At 48.3% G+C, this 22,014-nt stretch overlaps 1 long non-coding RNA gene across 1 annotated transcript in view; it reads right to left on the reverse strand.

Annotated features, from left to right (window-relative positions):
• Positions 1–18,604: 18,604 nt before the first annotated feature.
• The window catches only part of LOC138567416 (uncharacterized), a 114,938-nt gene continuing 111,528 nt past the window's right edge, over positions 18,605–22,014 (reverse strand). The window contains exon 2 of the long non-coding RNA XR_011302202.1: positions 18,605–20,987. This is a non-coding gene — a long non-coding RNA (uncharacterized lncRNA). The remainder of the gene's footprint in view (positions 20,988–22,014) is intronic.

Consider the following 22,014-nt stretch of genomic DNA (forward strand, 5'->3'; position numbering starts at 1 on the left):
TATTTCAGCAGGCGTAGCTTTGCCAGCAGCAGCGCCGCGTTATACTCATCAGTCCACCGCATCTTTCAACTCGGCGCTGCCTCCATCATTTTCTTCACCGAACCCCAGCACCTGGGGGGAAAACAAAAGGAAAAACAAGGTGAGCCGAGAAAACCGACAAAGACAATCTCTTTGCCACCATAGGCTTACCTGCTTTACCACCGGAGGTATTATCCTTTAATTTGCCGCATCTTTCTATGCCGCACCTATAAAGGGAGAGAAAACAGCAAGTTAAACTCATGCATCTTTTACCGGACAGTGTTTGATAATACAGACTCTTACCTGAACGCCATCAGCTGCCTCCAGGCAATATTCTTTTGGACCCAGCTGCAACCTAACGAGGGAATGGAACAAGAGTGAACATCGGACATATTGCACTCTTTGAACTTTATAGACACTGGAGTCAATATTCCTCCGGAACTCCTCCAGTACCTTCAAACCAGTGAAGTAACTGGTATCTACGCGCCCCTGCATGCCATGCAGGATGGAGAGCTCATCATTTAAAAATATAAGGTGAGGTTACCAAGAGGGGATATCGGAGGTGATTAGTGGGGAGAACGAGAACAGTTGGGGGGGCAATCACTAAAGTCCATGGGTGGCTAAATCCCTTTCTACACTTGCAGGAGAATACTTCTACGAGTCCAGCAAACAAGATTAGGCGGGCCAGTCCAGACTGTCATCTCGTCACTACGCATCATGTTGGTGGAGACCGCAGCTGTCCGGGTCCGATCGACGCCCCTGTGGGAACCAGGTGAGCGTAACACCCCCTGACCACTGTAAGGCAAGCAACCAGGTTAGACAATGGAAGCAATCCCAATCAGAGCAATACAATATCACTACAGAAGGCTTAACCCAATACAGGTGACAGAGTACCCAGGATAAGGTGAATGGACAGGGGTCTGCAGTAGTCAACGGCAGTAGGCGACAGTTGTTACACAGGATGGCACTCTAGTTGGGTGGTAATAACACCTGATGCAGGAGAAAAAACATGAGTCAAAAAAGTCTGAATAAGTCACCAGAACAAATGCAGAAGTACCAAAGGAAGGCGAAGAGGAATCCGGGAAGCAGTCCGTGGTCGAGATAATCAAGAGCAACAAAGTCCGTCAGAACGCCAAACAGTACTAACGAAGTCAGCTGTGAAGCGCTGAATGTGAGTCAGTACGTTCCTTTTGAATACGAAGGTGATCACATGATTCAGTCACGTGACGCATGCTCCGTGTCCCACTGCTCCGACCAGGTCCCTTCCTGGTCACGTGGCGAATTGCGTGACGAGCCCAGTGGTGCCGGTGCCTCGGGCGCCCGGTGGCAAGCCGCCACGGCATTCGCCAATGTAGGAAAGAGGACTGCACCGGGCGCATTGGACGCAGGTCCTTCCGAGAGTGCCAAGTGCGGTCGCCCACCTGCCGTCGGCAGACCTGCATAGGTAAGTGGGACCTAGTCTGTCTGGGAACCTGAAGTGTTTGTTGTTTCTCTAACGGGGCCGCTAACGGGGGCGTGACACATTTATGTTTCAATACCAAGTTCAGGTTTATCTCTCTAAAGCAGCCAATGGTAAATTGGCAGTCTTTCCATCAGTTTTGGAACACTGAATTCGGTGTTCCCATCAGTCTAAATAAATATTACTGCATAAGTGTGTGTTGGTTTTTGTTCAGATGGAACAAAGATTATTTGGTATATCGTCATAGAGTACAAGCTGTGGCAAGGAAGGAGGGCCTGGGTTAATACCTAGATTGCCTATGGTAATCCCATTGCATTGGCCCTCCTGCCTCATCACAGCACTTGTATCCTTCTCTGCCTTGATGGCATTGTGCCTTATCCATTGATTGGGTAAATACAGCATGTACCATGGCAATCCCCCCTTATACGGTGAGGTGAAGAGGAGTGGAGCGGCTAGAGACACCATGAAAAAGAGACTTGCGTAGGGGTTGGTTTCGGTGGGGGCACAATGCATCATAGAGTGAGGCATGTGACAAGGGAGGAGGTTTAGCATAATGGGGATTACCATATGTAATCCAGTCAACACACTTAGTGATAACCAGTATCATCCTAACAACGAGGCCAACCATCTCATCACAAAGAGTTAGCCAGCCGCTGGAGTCCTGTCCTTTATTTTCATCAGTGCATCTCTACCATGCCAAGAAAACATTGGGAAACTGCAACAAATTAACAGGAATCTGGAGGTCATCATCGACAATGAGTGCATGACCTGGGCCTCCTATTTTGGGAACCAGTTTCCTAAACCAAATTGGCTGGAGCTGAAAAGTCAAGGTCGTCACAGGCGGGTTACCTCCTTACGGTCCCATTCACATTACAGGTAAATGAGACATTACACGTAAATGAGACATTACACGTAAATGAGCATCTGTAGAACCCATATCATGGTGCACATAGCAGTGAACACCTACAGCTTCCAACATGGACTATGTGTGGATCCATGGTAAGCACTGTGAGAGTGTAGAATTATTCACTATCCGTCCAAAGCCAGAAAGCATTTGTTTTCCATCTGAAATAAGCAGGTACCACCTAAGGCGGACATGTGTCTGACCCAACCCCCACCAGGAGTCTGAGAGTCCATAAAAAAACAACCAAGTTTGCTTCGGATCTCTTCTGCAAAAAGACGGATTCATAGATGACAAGTTATAAACACTGCCACTAAGTCAGCCCTGTGAAGGTAGACAGGCATTGCAAAATGGAAAGCAAAACATGGCTCCACTCCAAAGCCACTCCAGTTTCTGGAAATCAACAGTGATACAGCAAGCAAACTCTCTGTGGCAAAGTCAACCACATTAAATCCTCAGTTTCAAAACAGCTCGAAGGTCTAGGGAGCATAAGAGCAGAAATATGCAATGAAGTCAGCAACCTACCAATTGGCAATCAGAAACCCACCGTAAACATGCCTGTCTTTCTCATTATTCTGGACTGCAGTACAAGTACTACTCGTATCAGAATCTATGCAAGCACTCGATGTAGCAAACCTGCTCAAACCAATCTTAGGCAATTTAAGAAGTGTTCTACACATGGTAGCCAAACTGGAGGACAAAATCCACAAATTCTTGCACATTGCTGCTATCCCAAGAGAAACATTATCAGGGCCATCCACAAGGCTGTCTGGGGCCTGGGACCTCGCTGCATCCAGCTTTTTCTCCATAAATACTTCCCTGCTAGAGTTCTTTGGTCCTCCAGCTCCAACTCTCTGTTGGTCAGACGCTTCTCCAAGCAGAGAGTGGGAGGTAGATCCCTTTCCAGGGCTGGAGCTTCCCTCTGGAGTGGCCTCCCTGCGCCCCTCAGACTTGAGCTGGATCTTCTTAAGTTCTGGAAACTTCTCAAGCCTTTCCTGTTCTCCTTCTCCTTCCTTCCCCACTCCCATGCTAATGTCCCTCTGCCACTGCAACTGGTGCCTGGTCTCTTATGAGTCTTACAGGGGCCAAGCCCTCCTTGACAGTCCCCTCCACCCCAGCATCCCTACCAGCACTTGCCTGTGGGCACCCTTCCCGGACTAGCCTGATTCTGGTCCCCCATCCATCGCACTTTTCCCCTCTCCCACTTCCCCTGCACTTGCCCTCACAGACCCCCACAACACTTGCTCTGCCCCCTGTGCTCCCGTCTCCTGCACCCCCCCTCCCCTCCCCATCTTGGCCCCTTCTTCCCTTGCACTTTTCTTTGTCTGCACTTGCACAGTAAGAACGTCACAAGGCCTAGTAAGACCATTACTGTTGGTTTTTCCCAACCCCCCCCTTTTTAGATCTTTTGGCACCTGGAAACACTTGTGTATAGGCACCATACAAATGCCCAAGAAATAATCACTTGCTCTGCCCCATGGGCTCCCTACTCCTGCACTTCTCCCCCTCCCCATCCCAGCCCCCTACTTCCTCCCTCCCTTGCACTTTTGTTGATAAGAATGTCATGCCTAGTACGACTGTTACTGTTGGTTTTTCCCTATGCCCTGCCCCCTTTTTTGTCTTGTGGTGCCTGGAAACACTTGTGTATAGGCGCCATACATATGCCCAATAAATAAAATAAATAAATAAAAGACCAATAAGAGGTGTAAATCCTGCAAGAAAGTTCGCCAAACAGTAGAAGAATACCACTGCACACCTGCATTTCCACAGACAGCACCTGACCTTAAGCAAACAGCTAAAATTATGGCTATACTTCAGTGCTTAATAATAAGTGCAAAGGCCCACATATTTTCTAACACGCCAGCAAGGTGGCAGCCCGCTGCTCATTTCTGCCACCGACCGTATCAATGTATTTGGAGTCAACATCACATAAAATAATGCTAGATGTGTCTTGAAATAAGACTGCACATGTTTAGCTGCTTCTTAGAACGCGTCATCGTTATTATTTTCTTCTGATTTTATGGGTGTTGACTACATATCCACAGAACATTGAGCGAAAGTGCTTTCTTTTCTCTAGTTTTGTGATGGCCAAATATAGATAAAAATCATAACTGAACCGATGACATTTCCTGTCAAACAATGCTGCAAGATTTTCTTTATAGGTCAGCAGCACTGAGCATGGGCACTCCTGCTCAGCAGTGGCCTTTGCCCTGATATTGCCCCATGTAGTGGTGCTGCTGGCGGATATCTGCCCAGTTGTACTGTCTGTGACGGATGCCCCATGCCCCGCCTATGCCAGTCATTTACTAGCAGGTGCTTAATACTCAGTCAATGGCCTGGCGTGCAACTGCATAGCACACACCTTGCAGGTTGCATATCGAAAGTCAATGGAGCAGTGCTGAGCTTAGCAAGGCTCTTCTGAGTGCTTCTGCCTGTAGAGGCTCTGCAGTGCCAGAACCTTGTTTGCCCTGTGCCAGCCATATCAGTGACGCATATAAATGTTCATGCCAACAAGTTAGTTGACCCTGGGACGGCGGCTGCCTAACTGTTGCCCTCACCACATGCCTGAGTGATCCACCCGCTGTCTATGCAGTAGCGGAGTGGCACCAATGTCATGCAGGCTGACTAGAGCAGTGTACGTGCATGGTCAGCATGAGTAACGTCATGCAGGCTGACTAGAGCAGTGCACGTGCATGGTAAGCATGAGTAATGTCATGCAGGCTGACTAGAGCAGTGTACGTGAGCAGTGTACGTGCATGGTAAGCATGAGTAATGTCACGCAGGCTGACTAGAGCAGTGTACGTGAGCAGTGTACGTGCATGGTAAGCATGAGTAATGTCATGCAGGCTGACTAGAGCAGTGTACGTGCATGGTCAGCATGAGTAATTTCATGCAGGCTGACTAGAGCAGTGCACGTGCATGGTCAGCATGAGTAATGTCATGCAGGCTGACTAGAGCAGTATACGTGAGCAGTGTACGTGCATGGTCAGCATGAGTAATGTCATGCAGGCTGACTAGAGCAGTGTACGTGAGCAGTGTACGTGCATGGTAAGCATGAGTAATGTCATGCAGGCTGATTAGAGCAGTGTACGTGAGCAGTGTACGTGCATGGTCAGCATGAGTAATGTCATGCAGGCTGACTAGAGCAGTGCACGTGCATGGTCAGCATGAGTAATGTCATGCAGGCTGACTAGAGCAGTGTACGTGAGCAGTGTACATGCATGGTAAGCATGAGTAATGTCATGCAGGCTGACTAGAGCAGTGTACATGCATGGTCAGCATGAGTAACGTTATGCAGGCTGACTAGAGCAGTGCACGTGCATGGTAAGCATGAGTAATGTCATGCATGCTGACTAGAGCAGTGTACGTGCATGGTCAGCATGAGTAATGTCATGCAGGCTGACTAGAACAGTGCATGTGCATGGTCAGCATGAGTAATGTCATGCAGGCTGACTAGAGCAGTGTACGTGAGCAGTGTACGTGCATGGTCAGCATGAGTAATGTCATGCAGGCTGACTAGAGCAGTGTACGTGAGCAGTGTATGTGCATGGTAAGCATGAGTAATGTCATGCAGGCTGACTAGAGCAGTGTACGTGAGCAGTGTACGTGCATGGTAAGCATGAGTAATGTTATGCATGCTGACTAGAGCAGTGCACATGCATGGTCAGCATGAGTAATGTCATGCAGGCTGACTAGAGCAGTGCACGTGCATGGTAAGCATGAGCAATGTCATGCAGGCTGACTAGAGCAGTGTACGTGAGCAGTGTACGTGCATGGTAAGCATGAGTAATGTCATGCAGGCTGACTAGAGCAGTGTACATGCATGGTCAGCATGAGTAACGTTATGCAAGCTGACTAGAGCAGTGCACGTGCATGGTAAGCATGAGTAATGTCATGCAGGCTGACTAGAGCAGTGTACGTGCATGGTCAGCATGAGTAATGTCATGCAGGCTGACTAGAACAGTGCATGTGCATGGTCAGCATGAGTAATGTCATGCAGGCTGACTAGAGCAGTGTACGTGAGCAGTGTACGTGCATGGTCAGCATGAGTAATGTCATGCAGGCTGACTAGAGCAGTGTACGTGAGCAGTGCACGTGCATGGTCAGCATGAGTAATGTCATGCAGGCTGACTAGAGCAGTGTACGTGAGCAGTGTACGTGCATGGTAAGCATGAGTAATGTCATGCAGGCTGACTAGAGCAGTGTACGTGAGCAGTGTACGTGCATGGTAAGCATGGGTAATGTCATGCAGGCTGACTAGAGCAGTGCACGTGCATGGTCAGCATGAGTAATATCATGCAGGCTGACTAGAACAGTGCACGTGCATGGTCAGCATGAGTAACGTCATGCAGGCTGACTAGAGCACTGCACGTGCATGGTCAGCATGAGTAACGTCATGCAGGCTGACTAGAGCAGCGCACTTGCATGGTCAGCCTGAGTAACGTCATGCAGGCTGACTAGAGCAGCGCACGTGCATGGTCAGCCTGAGTAACGTCATGCAGGCTGACTAGAGCACTGCAGGTGCATGGTCAGCATGAGTAACGTCATGCAGGCTGACTAGAGCACTGCACGTGCATGGTCAGCATGAGTAACGTCATGCAGGCTGACTAGAGCAGCGCACGTGCATGGTCAGCCTGAGTAACGTCATGCAGGCTGACTAGAGCACTGCAGGTGCATGGTGAGCATGAGTAACGTCATGCAGGCTGACTAGTGCAGCGTACGTGCATGGTCAGCCTGAGTAACGTCATGCAGGCTGACTAGAGCACTGCAGGTGCAATGTCAGCATGAGTAACGTCATGCAGGCTGACTAGAGCAGCGCACGTGCATGGTCAGCATGAGTAATGTCATGCAGGCTGACTAGAACAGTGCATGTGCATGGTCAGCATGAGTAATGTCATGCAGGCTGACTAGAGCAGTGTACGTGAGCAGTGTACGTGCATGGTCAGCATGAGTAATGTCATGCAGGCTGACTAGAGCAGTGTACGTGAGCAGTGTACGTGCATGGTAAGCATGAGTAATGTCATGCAGGCTGACTAGAGCAGTGTACGTGAGCAGTGTACGTGCATGGTAAGCATGAGTAATATCATGCAGGCTGACTAGAGCAGTGTACGTGCATGGTCAGCATGAATAATGTCATGCAGGCTGACTAGAACAGTGCATGTGCATGGTCAGCATGAGTAATGTCATGCAGGCTGACTAGAGCAGTGTACGTGAGCAGTGTACGTGCATGGTCAGCATGAGTAATGTCATGCAGGCTGACTAGAGCAGTGTACGTGAGCAGTCTACGTGCATGGTAAGCATGAGTAATGTCATGCAGGCTGACTAGAGCAGTGTACGTGACCAGTGTACGTGCATGGTAAGCATGAGTAATGCCATTTATGCTGACTAGAGCAGTGTACGTGCATGGTCAGCATGAGTAACATCATGCAGGCTGACTAGAGCAGTGCACATGCATGGTAAGCATGAGTAATGTCATGCAGACTGACTAGAGCAGTGTACGTGAGCAGTGTACGTGCATGGTAAGCATGAGTAATGTCATGCAGGCTGACTAGAGCAGTGTACGTGCATGGTCAGCATGAGTAATGTCATGCAGGCTGACTAGAACAGTGCATGTGCATGGTCAGCATGAGTAATGTCATGCAGGCTGACTAGAGCAGTGTACCTGAGCAGTGTACGTGCATGGTCAGCATGAGTAATGTCATGCAGGCTGACTAGAGCAGTGTACGTGAGCAGTGTACGTGCATGGTCAGCATGAGTAATGTCATGCAGGCTGACTAGAGCAGTGTACGTGAGCAGTGTACGTGCATGGTAAGCATGAGTAATGTCATGCAGGCTGACTAGAGCAGTGCATTTGCATGGTCAGCATGAGTAATGTCATGCAGGCTGACTAGAACAGTGCACGTGCATGGTCAGCATGAGTAACGTCATGCAGGCTGACTAGAGCACTGCACGTGCATGGTCAGCATGAGTAATGTCATGCAGGCTGACTAGAGCAGCGCACTTGCATGGTCAGCCTGAGTAACGTCATGCAGGCTGACTAGAGCAGCGCACGTGCATGGTCAGCCTGAGTAACGTCATGCAGGCTGACTAGAGCACTGCAGGTGCATGGTCAGCATGAGTAACGTCATGCAGGCTGACTAGAGCACTGCACGTGCATGGTCAGCATGAGTAACGTCATGCAGGCTGACTAGAGCAGCGCACGTGCATGGTCAGCCTGAGTAACGTCATGCAGGCTGACTAGAGCACTGCAGGTGCATGGTCAGCATGAGTAACGTCATGCAGGCTGACTAGAGCAGCGCACGTGCATGGTCAGCCTGAGTAACGTCATGCAGGCTGACTAGAGCACTGCAGGTGCATGGTCAGCATGAGTAACGTCATGCAGGCTGACTAGAGCAGCGCACGTGCATGGTCAGCATGAGTAACGTCATGCAGGCTGACTAGAACAGTGCATGTGCATGGTCAGCATGAGTAATGTCATGCAGGCTGACTAGAGCAGTGTACGTGAGCAGTGTACGTGCATGGTCAGCATGAGTAATGTCATGCAGGCTGACTAGAGCAGTGTACGTGAGCAGTGTACGTGCATGGTAAGCATGAGTAATGTCATGCAGGCTGACTAGAGCAGTGTACGTGAGCAGTGTACGTGCATGGTAAGCATGAGTAATGTCATGCAGGCTGACTAGAGCAGTGTACGTGCATGGTCAGCATGAATAATGTCATGCAGGCTGACTAGAACAGTGCATGTGCATGGTCAGCATGAGTAATGTCATGCAGGCTGACTAGAGCAGTGTACGTGAGCAGTGTACGTGCATGGTCAGCATGAGTAATGTCATGCAGGCTGACTAGAGCAGTGTACGTGAGCAGTGTACGTGCATGGTAAGCATGAGTAATGTCATGCAGGCTGACTAGAGCAGTGTACGTGAGCAGTGTACGTGCATGGTAAGCATGAGTAATGTCATGCAGGCTGACTAGAGCAGTGCACGTGCATGGTCAGCATGAGTAATGTCATGCAGGCTGACTAGAGCAGTGCACGTGCATGGTCAGCATGAGTAACGTCATGAAGGCTGACTAGAGCACTGCACGTGCATGGTCAGCATGAGTAACGTCATGCAGGCTGACTAGAGCAGCGCACGTGCATGGTCAGCCTGAGTAACGTCATGCAGGCTGACTAGAGCACTGCAGGTGCATGGTCAGCATGAGTAACGTCATGCAGGCTGACTAGAGCACTGCACGTGCATGGTCAGCATGAGTAACGTCATGCAGGCTGACTAGAGCAGCGCATGTGCATGGTCAGCATGAGTAACGTCATGCAGGCTGACTAGAGCAGCGCACGTGCATGGTCAGCATGATTAACGTCATGCAGGCTGACTAGAGCAGCGCACGTGCATGGTCAGCATGAGTAATGTCATGCAGGCTGACTAGAGCAGTGTACGTGCATGGTCAGCATGAGTAATGTCATGCAGGCTGACTAGAGCAGTGCATGTGCATGGTCAGCATGAGTAATGTCTTGCAGGCTGACTAGAGCAGTGCACGTGCATGGTCAGCATGAGTAATGTCATGTAGGCTGACTAGAACAGTGCACGTGCATGGTTAGCATGAGTAACGTCATGCAAGCTGACTAGAGCACTGCACGTGCATGGTCAGCCTGAGTAACGTCATGCAGGCTGACTAGAGCAGCGCACGTGCATGGTCAGCATGAGTAACGTCATGCAGGCTGACTAGAGAACTGCACGTGCATGGTCAGCATGAGTAACGTCATGCAGGCTGACTAGAGCAGCGCACGTGCATGGTCAGCCTGAGTAACGTCATGCAGGCTGACTAGAGCACTGCAGGTGCATGGTCAGCCTGAGTAACGTCATGCAGGCTGACTAGAGCAGCGCACGTGCATGGTCAGCCTGAGTAACGTCATGCAGGCTGACTAGAGCAGCGCACGTGCATGGTCAGCATGAGTAACGTCATGCAGGCTGACTAGAGCAGCGCATGTGCATGGTCAGCCTGAGTAACGTCATGCAGGCTGACTAGAGCAGCGCACGTGCATGGTCAGCATGAGTAACGTCATGCAGGCTGACTAGAGCAGCGTACGTGCATGGTCAGCATGAGTAACGTCATGCAGGCTGACTAGAGCAGTGTACGTGCATGGTCAGCATGAGTAATGTCATGCAGGCTGACTAGAACAGTGCATGTGCATGGTCAGCGGCTGACTAGAACAGTGCATGTGCATGGTCAGCATGAGTAATGTCATGCAGGCTGACTAGAGCAGTGTACGTGAGCAGTGTACGTGCATGGTCAGCATGAGTAATGTCATGCAGGGGGACTAGAGCAGTGTACGTGAGCATTGTACGTGCATGGTAAGCATGAGTAATGTCATGCAGGCTGACTAGAGCAGTGTACGTGAGCAGTGTACGTGCATGGTAAGCATGAGTAATGTCATGCAGGCTGACTAGAGCAGTGCACGTGCATGGTCAGCATGAGTAATGTCATGCAGGCTGACTAGAGCAGTGCACGTGCATGGTCAGCCTGAGTAATGTCATGCAGGCTGACTAGAGCAGCTCACATGCATGGTCAGCCTGAGTAACGTCATGCAGGCTGACTTGAGCACTGCAGGTGCATGGTCAGCATGAGTAACGTCATGCAGGCTGTCTAGAGCAGCGCACGTGCATGGTCAGCATGAGTAACATCATGCAGGCTGACTAGAGCAGCGGACGCGCATGGTCAGCATGAGTAATGTCATGCAGGCTGACTAGAGCAGTGCACGCGCATGGTCAGCATGAGTAACGTCATGCAGGCTAACTAAAGCAGCGCACGCGCATGGTCAGCATGACTAACGTCATGCAGGCTGACTAGAGCAGCGTACGTGCATGGTCAGCATGAGTGACCAGCGCTGTGACCTTCTAGCTCATTGCTGTTCATGATAACGGATAATTAGCACACTAGCGCAGGCTCATGAATTACCACGTAGTGGCCCATTATGCAGAGACACATGGTATCCACAGAATGTTTTCCAATGGGGCTTTGCCATTATAAAATACTTCCATGAATTAGGCCTGTGGTCTGTGTACACTGGTGTTGCTTGTTGTGTTACTACAGCTAACTGGCTGTTAAAACGACGTTGTCAAAATACATCGTTATCAAACCCCCACAAATTAAGCACTGCCACAATCAAAGTGCACGTGGCCTTTCAATGTCACTGGCACAGCCGTACCAATGATACGCAAGAGCTGTACAGTGAAGACTTCAAGGCATTCCGAGTGGAACGGTAAGCCTGTGCCCTACGGTGATCAAGCTCAAGCATGTGCAGAAAAAGAATGCTGTGCCCCAGGTTCCCAGCTATAGAAATGCATAAAAAAAGAGCATTCGCATCATGACTCGGTGCTGCTTGTGCACAGTACTCTTTGAAAACCTTGAAAACTGTACATGTGCACAATGTTAGTAGCCATGCTCTGTGCTTTGGGAACAAGGTCCTAAGGGAGGGCTTGGAAAGTGGAAAGCCTAGGCTACCCCCAACTGTCGTAGGTTGCCCTGCGGTTCTTTCACTTATTTTTCCTGAATGTGACTGGTTTGTGTATGCTTCAATGCACAATCAGACGAAGGAAGTGCGCTAAGCCAGAGGTGTGTGCGTGTGAGGCATACACATATATATATATATTTATATATTTTTCTGACGCTTGTGGAATCTGCTTAGATCACATGCTGTGCATAGATTAGCGAGCAGTGTTAGGAGAAGGTGGTCGGTAGGCCGACATCTAGTCGAAGCTGCAGAGTATTACAGTTGTTTTCGAGATTCGAAAAGGGACGTCGACAGGGCGTGCGAGTAATACTATCCCTAGCGTGACATCCACTGTACTCATGGTCCTACATGCATCGAGGTCCGTCAGATTGTTTATTTTCGCCATTTTAGTCAGACGCTATTTCGCAGAGTTCTCCTTTTGGCATAACACCATTGATTTATACAAATTAGAGATAGGTTCTCTTCCTATCCTTTATATCTTCCATCACTGACTAAGGATAACATCCGACAGCAGTGAAGAAAACGACCGTGGAAGACTCCCATCGGTGGATCTGTCCAGCCCTGGAGGGCCGCTTCAGGCTTCGGCCCACAAAGTAGGGAGAGTGGGCGGGAGGACATTTGAGAATGTATTTACCCCTTTTCATACATTATTCTCACCTAGCTGCCGTTTCATGTCATTATGGATAGAACCCCTTTCAAGTTCTGCCCTAAATGCAACAAAAAATTCCCTTGGGTCGACAAGCACCTGGTGTGCAACCTTTGTCTCCCTCGGGATCACGTCAAAGGGACCTGTCGAGCCTGTAAACTCTTTAAACTCAAGATGTTAAAGGACCGTTTGACCAAGCGCTGGGCCCACCACGCCATACAGGCCGAGGCCACCATGGACGTGGAGGGGACCTACAGTGACGGCAGCAACGCTGCGTTTTCCGATGGCAAAGGCGACGGGACACTTCGGTTTCCCAAGCACACCCCCCCTACCCCACCAGATAGACCGGCGTTCCTGTTATGGGGACAACCCCCAGCGGCATCAGCGCTCACACGGACTCTACCACTAAGCACTCAGCCAAGGGCCGTGACTCGACGCGCACATCGACTAAGGGCCTGCACACGACGTCTAGGGAGAGGTCCACAAGTCCCCTGTCCTCTTGTCACACAAGGTCCTGTTTCCCCATGACAGGCCCTGACTGTCAAAAGACAGCACGGACGTTATGCGTAGAACTGTTCCCAAACGTTGCACATCGACTGACGAGACGTCGGGTCTTTCCATGGCCGGAGTTCGACATTCCCCGTCGAAATCGGGGAAAATTTTGAAACAGTCAGGCCTAGCCCATCGGGTTGAAAAACATGTCCCGAAAAGCCTAATGAAGGGAAAGGAGTCCAAGAAACACTCTACTAAGACCCCTCATAAGGAAAGTTCCCATTCATCATCCAGGAAAAGGGATTCAAATCAGCCTCCTCCCCAGGTCCCAGTCACACCTCAAGATCAAGTTTTTCCACTGGACCCTATGTCCTTTCCAAGCTCTGCCCAATGGACATGTCAGGACATTGATAGGGTCATGAGGAGTATGACCTCTATGGCAAACTTTTTAGAAAAAAACCCTGATTCATTCCAGAGTTTTCAAACCACCCCACCCACAACAGCTGCCTCTAGTTCTCAGGCCGCTGCAGATGCCACTGCTTCTCGGCCCCCTTCAAAAAGGTCTCGTCCTGATACCCTGGCTATTTCATCCCAGCAGGACCCTGCAGTCATTGACCTGTATGACCCAGATACTGACACTGAGGACCTCTATGTAACTCAGGAGGCTGCAGATCCATACTATGGTGATGATGATGATGATGAATAGCCGGACATGTATAACATTGACTCTCCCATCACCCAGGATCCTCCATTGGCAGATTCGTCTATAGATAACCAGACACTTCAAAATGACATGCACATCAAGGCAGCTGAGCAAAATTCAAGAAACTCAACAAGGCAACGACTTTGTTGACGACATTTTAGGGGATAAGAAGGCTGTCACACAGTTTATTCCCATCCTGCAGTCTATCCAGCGGAGGATACAGCCCTCTCTGGAAACGCCTAACTAGACGCAGGCAGTTAATCCCTGCATCGAGAAGCTCTTCTGCCCTGCTCCCTCATACCCTCTCTATATCAGGGGACAGCTCAAACCTGACTCTCTTGTAGTTACAACAACAAGGAAGAGAGAAGGAACACCCCTAACCTCTCCTGAGGCACCTCCGGACAAGGAGAGTAAGAAGCTGTACACGATGGGGCGGAAGGTGTCCTCTTTGGCTGCCTTTCAAGCGGGGATCGCTAATAATACCACTCTTCTGGTGAGTTATAACTGTCATAAATGGGATGAGGTGTCAGCTTTATTATCATCAGCTCCTGAACCCCTTAAGACACAATTGGCCCTGGTGGCTGCAGAAGGCAGGGCAGTTTCAAGCTGCATTCTAAAGAGTAATCTGGACGCTGCTGACAATGCAGGCAGAATTATTGCAGAAGGAACAATTATTAAGCATCATGCTTGGCTACGCCAGTCCCGCTTCAAGCAAGAGACACAGGCTACGCTTCTTAATATGCCTATTGAGCCCAACGTCCTCTTTGGAAAGCCTGTTGAGAACGCCTTAAAAACTGCTAAAGAAGAATACAACACACTATATTCGTTCGGCCAGCTAACTAATAAACCCACTGGCCAGAGAGGCAATAATAGAAATTTTTGTCGCTCACGCGGACAAAACTCACAGTGGGGTTCAGGCTACAGTCAGAATCAGGGAGCATCCTGGGGTAACAATGAAGGCCAAGCCTCACAAGGTTACCAAAGGAGACAGTGCCGATGCCGTGGCCGGGGGAGGTCCTCCTCGTCTAGAGGTGGAGCCACACCTCCAAAACAGTGACTATCCGCTTCAGGTGCCCTCCCATGCCTCTCCACTAGGAGGGCATATTTCAAACTTCACCCAAGCATGGGAGGGAATTGCCTCAGACAATTGAGTGCTATCCACCTTAGTGGGCGGTTATTGTGTGGAGCTAATCGAGCGACGCCGGAACCACCCCCCACCCAAAAGACTCACTTGAAGGAAGAACAACACATCCTTCTTGAGGAAATCGCAATGCTGCTCCAACAGGATGCCATAGAAATCGTCCCGGCGAACCAGGTAAACAAGGGTATTTATTCAACCAATTTCCTTGTGCCAAAAAAAGATCTAACAAGGTGCCCAGTATTAGACCTACGCCCTGGAAACACCTATGTCAAGCCACAATGATTCCACATGACTACGCTACAAGAAGTAATCACTGTTAAAACGGGGGGATTACATGGCAACATTGGATATGAAAGATGCTTATTTTCATGTTTCAATGTTCCCAGGGCACAGAGGATTCTTCCAGTTCAAGATAACGAACCAGCACTACCAATTCAAAGTGCTACCCTTCGGAATAGCATCCGCACCTTGGGTATTCACAAAGGTACTGGCGGTGGTGGTGGCACACCTGTGCAGGGAGGCAATCCCAGTGTACCCTCACCTGGACGACTGGCTGATTACAGGGGAGACTCCCCAGATTTGCAGGCTAAACATTCAAAGAACTATCAACCTTCTCTTTCAATTGGGCTTCTCCATAAACGAGAAAAAATCAAGTCTAGTGCCGAGCACAACACAAACAGTTCCTAGGAGCTGTAATAGACTCGAAGGAGGGGTTTGTCTTTCCATCAGAGGAAATAGTCCAAAATATGTTACTGGAAATACCTCATTATCAAGCTGGCTGCCAGATAAGCCTACGCAAAAATGTGTTTGCTAGGCATGATGGCATCTTGCATTTACCTGGTACCACACACGCGTCTGTGCATGCGACCCATGCAGGAATGGTTGGCGAAACAGTGATCTCAGGCAAGCGGTCAGTGGGACGATCTAGTGGTCGTTTTGCGAACACTCGTATAAAACCTTTGCCATTGGAAAAGAGAAAATCTGTTGAAGGGAAAACCCTTCCACGATCCAGAAGTGCAGGCGATTGTCACGACAACACCTCACTCGCCGGGTGGTGGGGCTTATCACCTTCATCACACAGCACAACATCTGTGGACTCATGCTACGGCACAGAACCACATCAATCTGATGGAACTGCTGGCAGTGTTCAAGGCCCTTGAGGCATTCGAGTAGTCAGTGCAAGTTCTCACTGACAGCACTACAGCGATGTTTTACATCATCAAACGGGGGGCACACATTCTCCAAATCTGTCCAAGCTAGCACAACAAATTTGGAAATGGGCACTCAAATGGAAAATATTCCTATCATCACAGCACGTTCCAGGGGAACTCAACTCTCTAGCAGACTCATTGAACACAATTCCCCTACCAGAGGAACACGAGTGGCAACTAGACATAAAGGTCGTAGACCACCTCTTCTCTCAATGGGGTTTCCCCCACAAAAGACTTGTTCGCTACAAGCGAAAACAGACAATGCCCAGACTTTGCCTCCAGAATCCCCCAGCCAGGCTCCAAGGGGAACACCCTATGAATTAACTGGTCAGGGAAATGTGCTTACGCTTTTCCCCCCAACTCCTCTTGTGAACAAAGTGGTGAACAAGATCCACAAGGAACAAATGATGCTCATCCTAGTTGCTCCTAAGTGGGCAAGACAACCATGGTATCCACATCTGTGCAAACTGGCGATGTGCAATCCCATCAAACTCGCATGCCAGACCAACTTACTCACTCAACACGGGGGATTAACAGTGCACCCGCAACCTTACTCGATGAACTTGGCAGCGTGGCTCTTGAAGTCATAGAGTACGGACATCTTAACCTACCACAGAGGTGCATGGATATCCTCAAGGAGGCACGAAAACCAAACACTAGACACTGTTATTTCGACAAGTGGAGGAGATTTGTAATTTGGTGCCAGTCTAAACAAATAAACCCCATAGAATGTACCCCATCCCACATTCTAAACTATATGCTCCACATGCTAGACGCGGGGTTAGTATTCAACTCCTTAAAGGTCCACCTGGCGGCTTTGTCGGCTTACACTACCTCCCAAAATAAAGTCTCATGGTGGAAGGTGCCAATCATTAAGGCATTCATGGAGGGAGTAAAGAGAATCCACCCTCATATCTCAAATCCGCCGCCAGGATGGGATCTCAATTCAGTACTCGCTAAGCTCATGGGACCCCATTTCAAGCCAATGCACAAGTCAAGTCTTAAACACCTGACTTACAAGACTGCCTTCTTAGTGACTACTACTTCCATAAGAAGAGTTAGTGAATTGCAAGCATTGTCAGTGCAGGAGCCTTTCTTTGTCATACACAAAGACAAACTGGTTTTTACGTACTCGTCCTATGTTCTCTCCTAAGTTCATCTCTAAATTTCATGTGAACCAGTCCATTGAGCTTCCGGCTTTCTTCCAGAACCGTAAAAGCTCAGCTGAGGTAAAACTCCACACACTAGATGTAAGGAGGGCGGTCCTTTACTATGTAAACAAGACTTGACTGCTAAAGAAAACAGACCAACTGTTTGTCTCTGTAGCTCCAGGAAGAGAAGGAGACCGCATTTCCAAGAATGCCATCTCCAGATGGATAGTCAGATGCACACAACTGTGCTATTCTCTGTCAGACAAAACACTGCCTTTGATGCCAAGAGCTCACTCCACAAAGAGCACAGGAGCTACTCTGGCATTTATTGCAAATGTCCCCTTAGACAGCATTTGCAAAGCAGCTACATGGAGCTCAGAACACACTATCTCTCAGCACTACTGCATTGATACACATTCCAAGACAGATACACAGGTGGAACAAGCGGTTCTAAGACAACTGTTCGCCCATGAACCTTCTCACAACCCACCACATTCTCCTAACACTGCACGCTAATCTATGCACAGTATGTGATCTAAGCAGATTCCACAAGCATCAGAAGGGATACATTACTCACTGTAATCATATTTCTGATGCTTGTATCTGCTTAGATTCACATGTGCCCACCCTTCATCCCCATGGAGAGAAAGCGCATGGATGCTTATGAGCTTGTCTGATACATATCTGCTTGGATACACCTGCACTCATGCTACACCTCATGCTGCCTCCTGTCAGAAAAATAACAATCTGAGGGACTTCGACGTATGAAGGACCATGGGTACAGTGGACGTCAAACCAGGGATAGTATTACTGGCACGCCCTGTCGACGTCCCTTTTCGAATTTCGAAAACAACTGTAATACTCTGCAGGTCCCACTAGATGTCAGCCTATGCACAGCATGTGAATCTAAGCAGATAAAAGCATCAGAAATACGATTATGTGACTAATGTATCCCATATATATATATGTACTTTGATAGCAAGGAGTAGAAAGTGGGTCTGAGAAGATGTGTGTGAGGCTGGCATCAATGCCCCTAGCAATATGGCATGGAAAGAGGAGCTGGAGAGACATGGGCATACATTGTAGAAGACCAGCCAGTTTACTTTGCAGAAAAACATCTTCAGAACGAAAAGTGTGCCATTAGCAGTGACCAGAATCTAGAGTGCACCGGGGAGCAGATAATACTCAAGTCCCTGGCCCTCTCCTACAATTCTCAGAGCCAGGGCAGGAGTTTCAACAGTATTGAAACGGTGCATTCCTTCCTTGAATGCACTGCAAATGTAACACACCACCTTAGTGTAACTGTCCCCACATTTGTTTATTCCAAAAGAAAAGACTCTGCATAGTCCCAAATACAAAAACAAATATATCCACAGCTTTATAAAATGTCAGATTTATTTTGCAGGATTCTTTTTACTCTTCCTGCTGCTACAGAACATCCAAGCCTCACACGATCCCCACTAGCGTTGACACTGCGATCAGGACTGGTATCAGTCGTCTATCATGGGCAGCACCGTGGCATACTTCCTCTCGGCTGCTCCTTCCGAGACATGTGGCATCTTCTCCCACGGCTAGTGTGATTCCAAGGTGCTTTACGTTCTTCTGTGCATATCATGAAGGGGATTATCATGCATAAGGACAGTCTAATCAGCAAGCACAGAGGTTTCCTGAAAATGCAGATTTCTTAATGTGTGCACATGATGTACATTGTTCACTCAGGGTGCACAACGTGCACTCGCCACTACCTATTGGCCAGTGATAATGGACTCTTGGCGAGTTAGAAATGATGTGCTGTGTGTATGTATAATTGAGGTGGCAAGTGAGATTTTAGGCTGGCTAGTAGCTTGCAACCTGAGATGTTTACCACTGGTTCACTGGTTTTAGAAATGACCTGCAGATTTTGGAAATCACCTGCAAGTGCTTTCTTCACCTGTGGATGCTCTTTCTCTAGCTGCCTTCAAAGCAGAGAGAAGCTACGCAGAAGTGCTACAATGGGAAGAGTAATGACCGGAGCCAAAGATTCGCGGCAGCAGTGGAAGCTGTCACCATTGCTTAAGAACATGGCTGCCTCTAGCTGAGGTGCCATTTCAATAGGATGGCAGCTGAGCTGAGCAGTGAGGACTCGGGCTGCCGTGGTGCCGTGGGCCGTGTTTCCTTCTTTTAAGTTTCCTTAGTGTGGCAGGTTTGCGCTAAGCGAGAGGTGTGTGGGGGATGCATCCCGTGAGAGCAGGGGGGCACATAGTGGGGCTGAGAAGATGTGCGTGTGAGGGTGGCAACATTGTCTCTGACACTAGGACACGCAAAGAGGGGCTGAGGAGACGTGAGCAAGACAGGAAACAAAACAGTTTGAAAGGTTGAAAATAAACACAGGAAGTGCAGTTGCATTGCATTGCTAGACATATTAGTGCAATGCTCACCTTTGTTTCTGTAAATAACGTTCATGATGTCTCCTGCAGATTAGACCTTGTGGCACCTCCGGAAATTGGAAAAACATCACTGCAGATGTACAGAGGCCATGCTGTGTAAAATGCTGACGTGGGACACTTTTTGGCTAATACTTTTGACTAGTGTTGCTGAATAAATATTCTTTAAAATGCTCCATATTTGCATCACATTTTATCAAAAAACTCCCCCTTGTGTGCTATTCAAGCAGTGTTACAAAAGGAATGAATGGCCATTTACAACTGTGGGCCACTTTTTCCTTGGTGCCCGAGACAATTTTATGGCCAAGTCCGACCCTGGATGTACAGATATTTTTTTCAGAGGTTTAGACTTGTATCAGGGTATGTTTATATAATGTCCCGCATTGTAAGAGACATAGCATAATTTCCTTTAATTCGCCACACATCTAGCCGGTAGTTTGTGACTGTAAAACGTAGACCTTCCCACGAAAGTGCCAATTTGAGATGTACTCTTAGGCACAGCAAATGAGCAATGCACTTTCCTTACAGCCAATGCCACCCTGCGCCATGAAGTCGGAACCCTACAGGGGATAGCTTCTCTGTCCTAAACGTCTGAGCCCTGCACTGCAGTGTGAGTATGGGCCTGCCACTGAACATTCAGTTCAAATCAAATTTGGCAAGGCTGTGGTTTTGGGCAATCCTGGCTGCATTGCAAGAGGTTACACATGGAACACTAATCTCCCTTTCACTCTGTCTCTTACACCACCTAAAGAACACACCAAAGTCAATTATATTAGAAAATGTATCTATCGCACGTGGCAAATATTCCATATCCTTACTGTGTAATCACAGAGCATTGAAAAACAAGCCCATCATTTCAATTAAATGGTAAAGCAGCAGAGGACCAGAGTCAGTATGTGGTCAAGGCCTTTCTGCGGGAAGACACGCCACAGTTTGTACCAAACCTTCATGTTGTTGCAATGATTCTTTTGGCATAAATGTCCCTCAGAATGCCTTTATGCCTGACTGTCTCTTTAACGATGGGTAACCACACTAATCCGGTGACAAGAAACATCAGCCCAACTGAAAGAAACACTGGGCCGAGGACGTAGGGCACTTCGGCATATTTTGTGAAGTACAACACAGTGTAAATGATGCCACAGAGGAAGACTGTGCCTCCGATGATGATAAGGGTGATAGGCTTGTGGTAGTAGGAGCATTTACTTCTTTCCCTCAGGAAGACCTCCGGCCCACCTCGAATGGCACTTCTCAAAGCCAAGGTTTCTTCATCTATGGCAGGCGCATCTTCCTGGGTTGGGCTGGCCTTCACGCGGGACATCATTCCACAGGATGAGAACCTGCCAAAAGAGGGTAAGCAGAGGTAGCAGGAGCATTGAACCCAATTGATCAAATCAATGGAATATAACATCATAGATGTTGAGACACATACATGCAATAATGGATTTAGGTGTACTGTGTCAAGCCTATCTTCACTGATGTTCTTTCAGTCAAATGCTCAATATGAAAATAATAAAACGCTAAAATCCAAAACCATTTCCTCAAAGTGTATCCCACTGTCCCCCTGCTGATGGCACCTTTCTAAAAATGCAGATGGTTTGGAGCTAATGGCATCTATACTATCATTGATAAATGGCACGAAAGACGCCATGATGGCCTCTTCCTGTTGTGGGCAAAGGTGGAGAAAACATAAATGTCCACTGACAAGCAGAAAGCCAAAGCTACTGCTGGGCTGCTCACGGCCGGCCTCACAACACCAAATCCACTGCAGACGTTTCCGACACAATCAACAGGTTTGGAAAAGCTTCTGACATTTTTTCACAATGTCTGACGAAGAGCATGACAAAGACTAGAGCCATTAGCCTATTTACAAATATGCCTGTATTTATCTCAGAACCCCTGGAGGTTTAGCAAGGACACAGAAGGACCTTGTATCCCTCACGTTCCTGGGTTCCAATGCGAAGTGTTGTGTCAAAGACTGTTTGTGTTCATTTAAAGCGATTGCAAATATCACAATCAATGAGGAGCCGATTTGTCTATGCCCACTGTGCGTGTCACCAATGAATGGGCGCTGATGTTCGGTCAATAGTTTCATACTTCACAAACTGAGTGCTACAAATATGGATAATTATTAACAACTCCTATCAAGCTATCTAAAGCTGGAATTTCTGGTATTCTGTGCTAAACAAAAGCTCAAATTTTATTAATAAAACTATGGCTATTTGACTTTCCTGTATCACTTAATGAAAAGGGTGGCATTTGATAATTTATTTTTTCTCACCTATTACTTCCTATTCTCTTCTTTCTGGTTAAGCTTGGTTTTGAATTGTATGCAATACTTTGCAACAATTTCTTTTGAATATTTAG

Source organism: Ambystoma mexicanum, chromosome 2p, assembly GCF_040938575.1.
Source record: "Ambystoma mexicanum isolate Mex_15411 chromosome 2p, UKY_AmexF1_1, whole genome shotgun sequence".
NCBI classification, from domain to species: Eukaryota; Metazoa; Chordata; class Amphibia; order Caudata; family Ambystomatidae; genus Ambystoma; species Ambystoma mexicanum.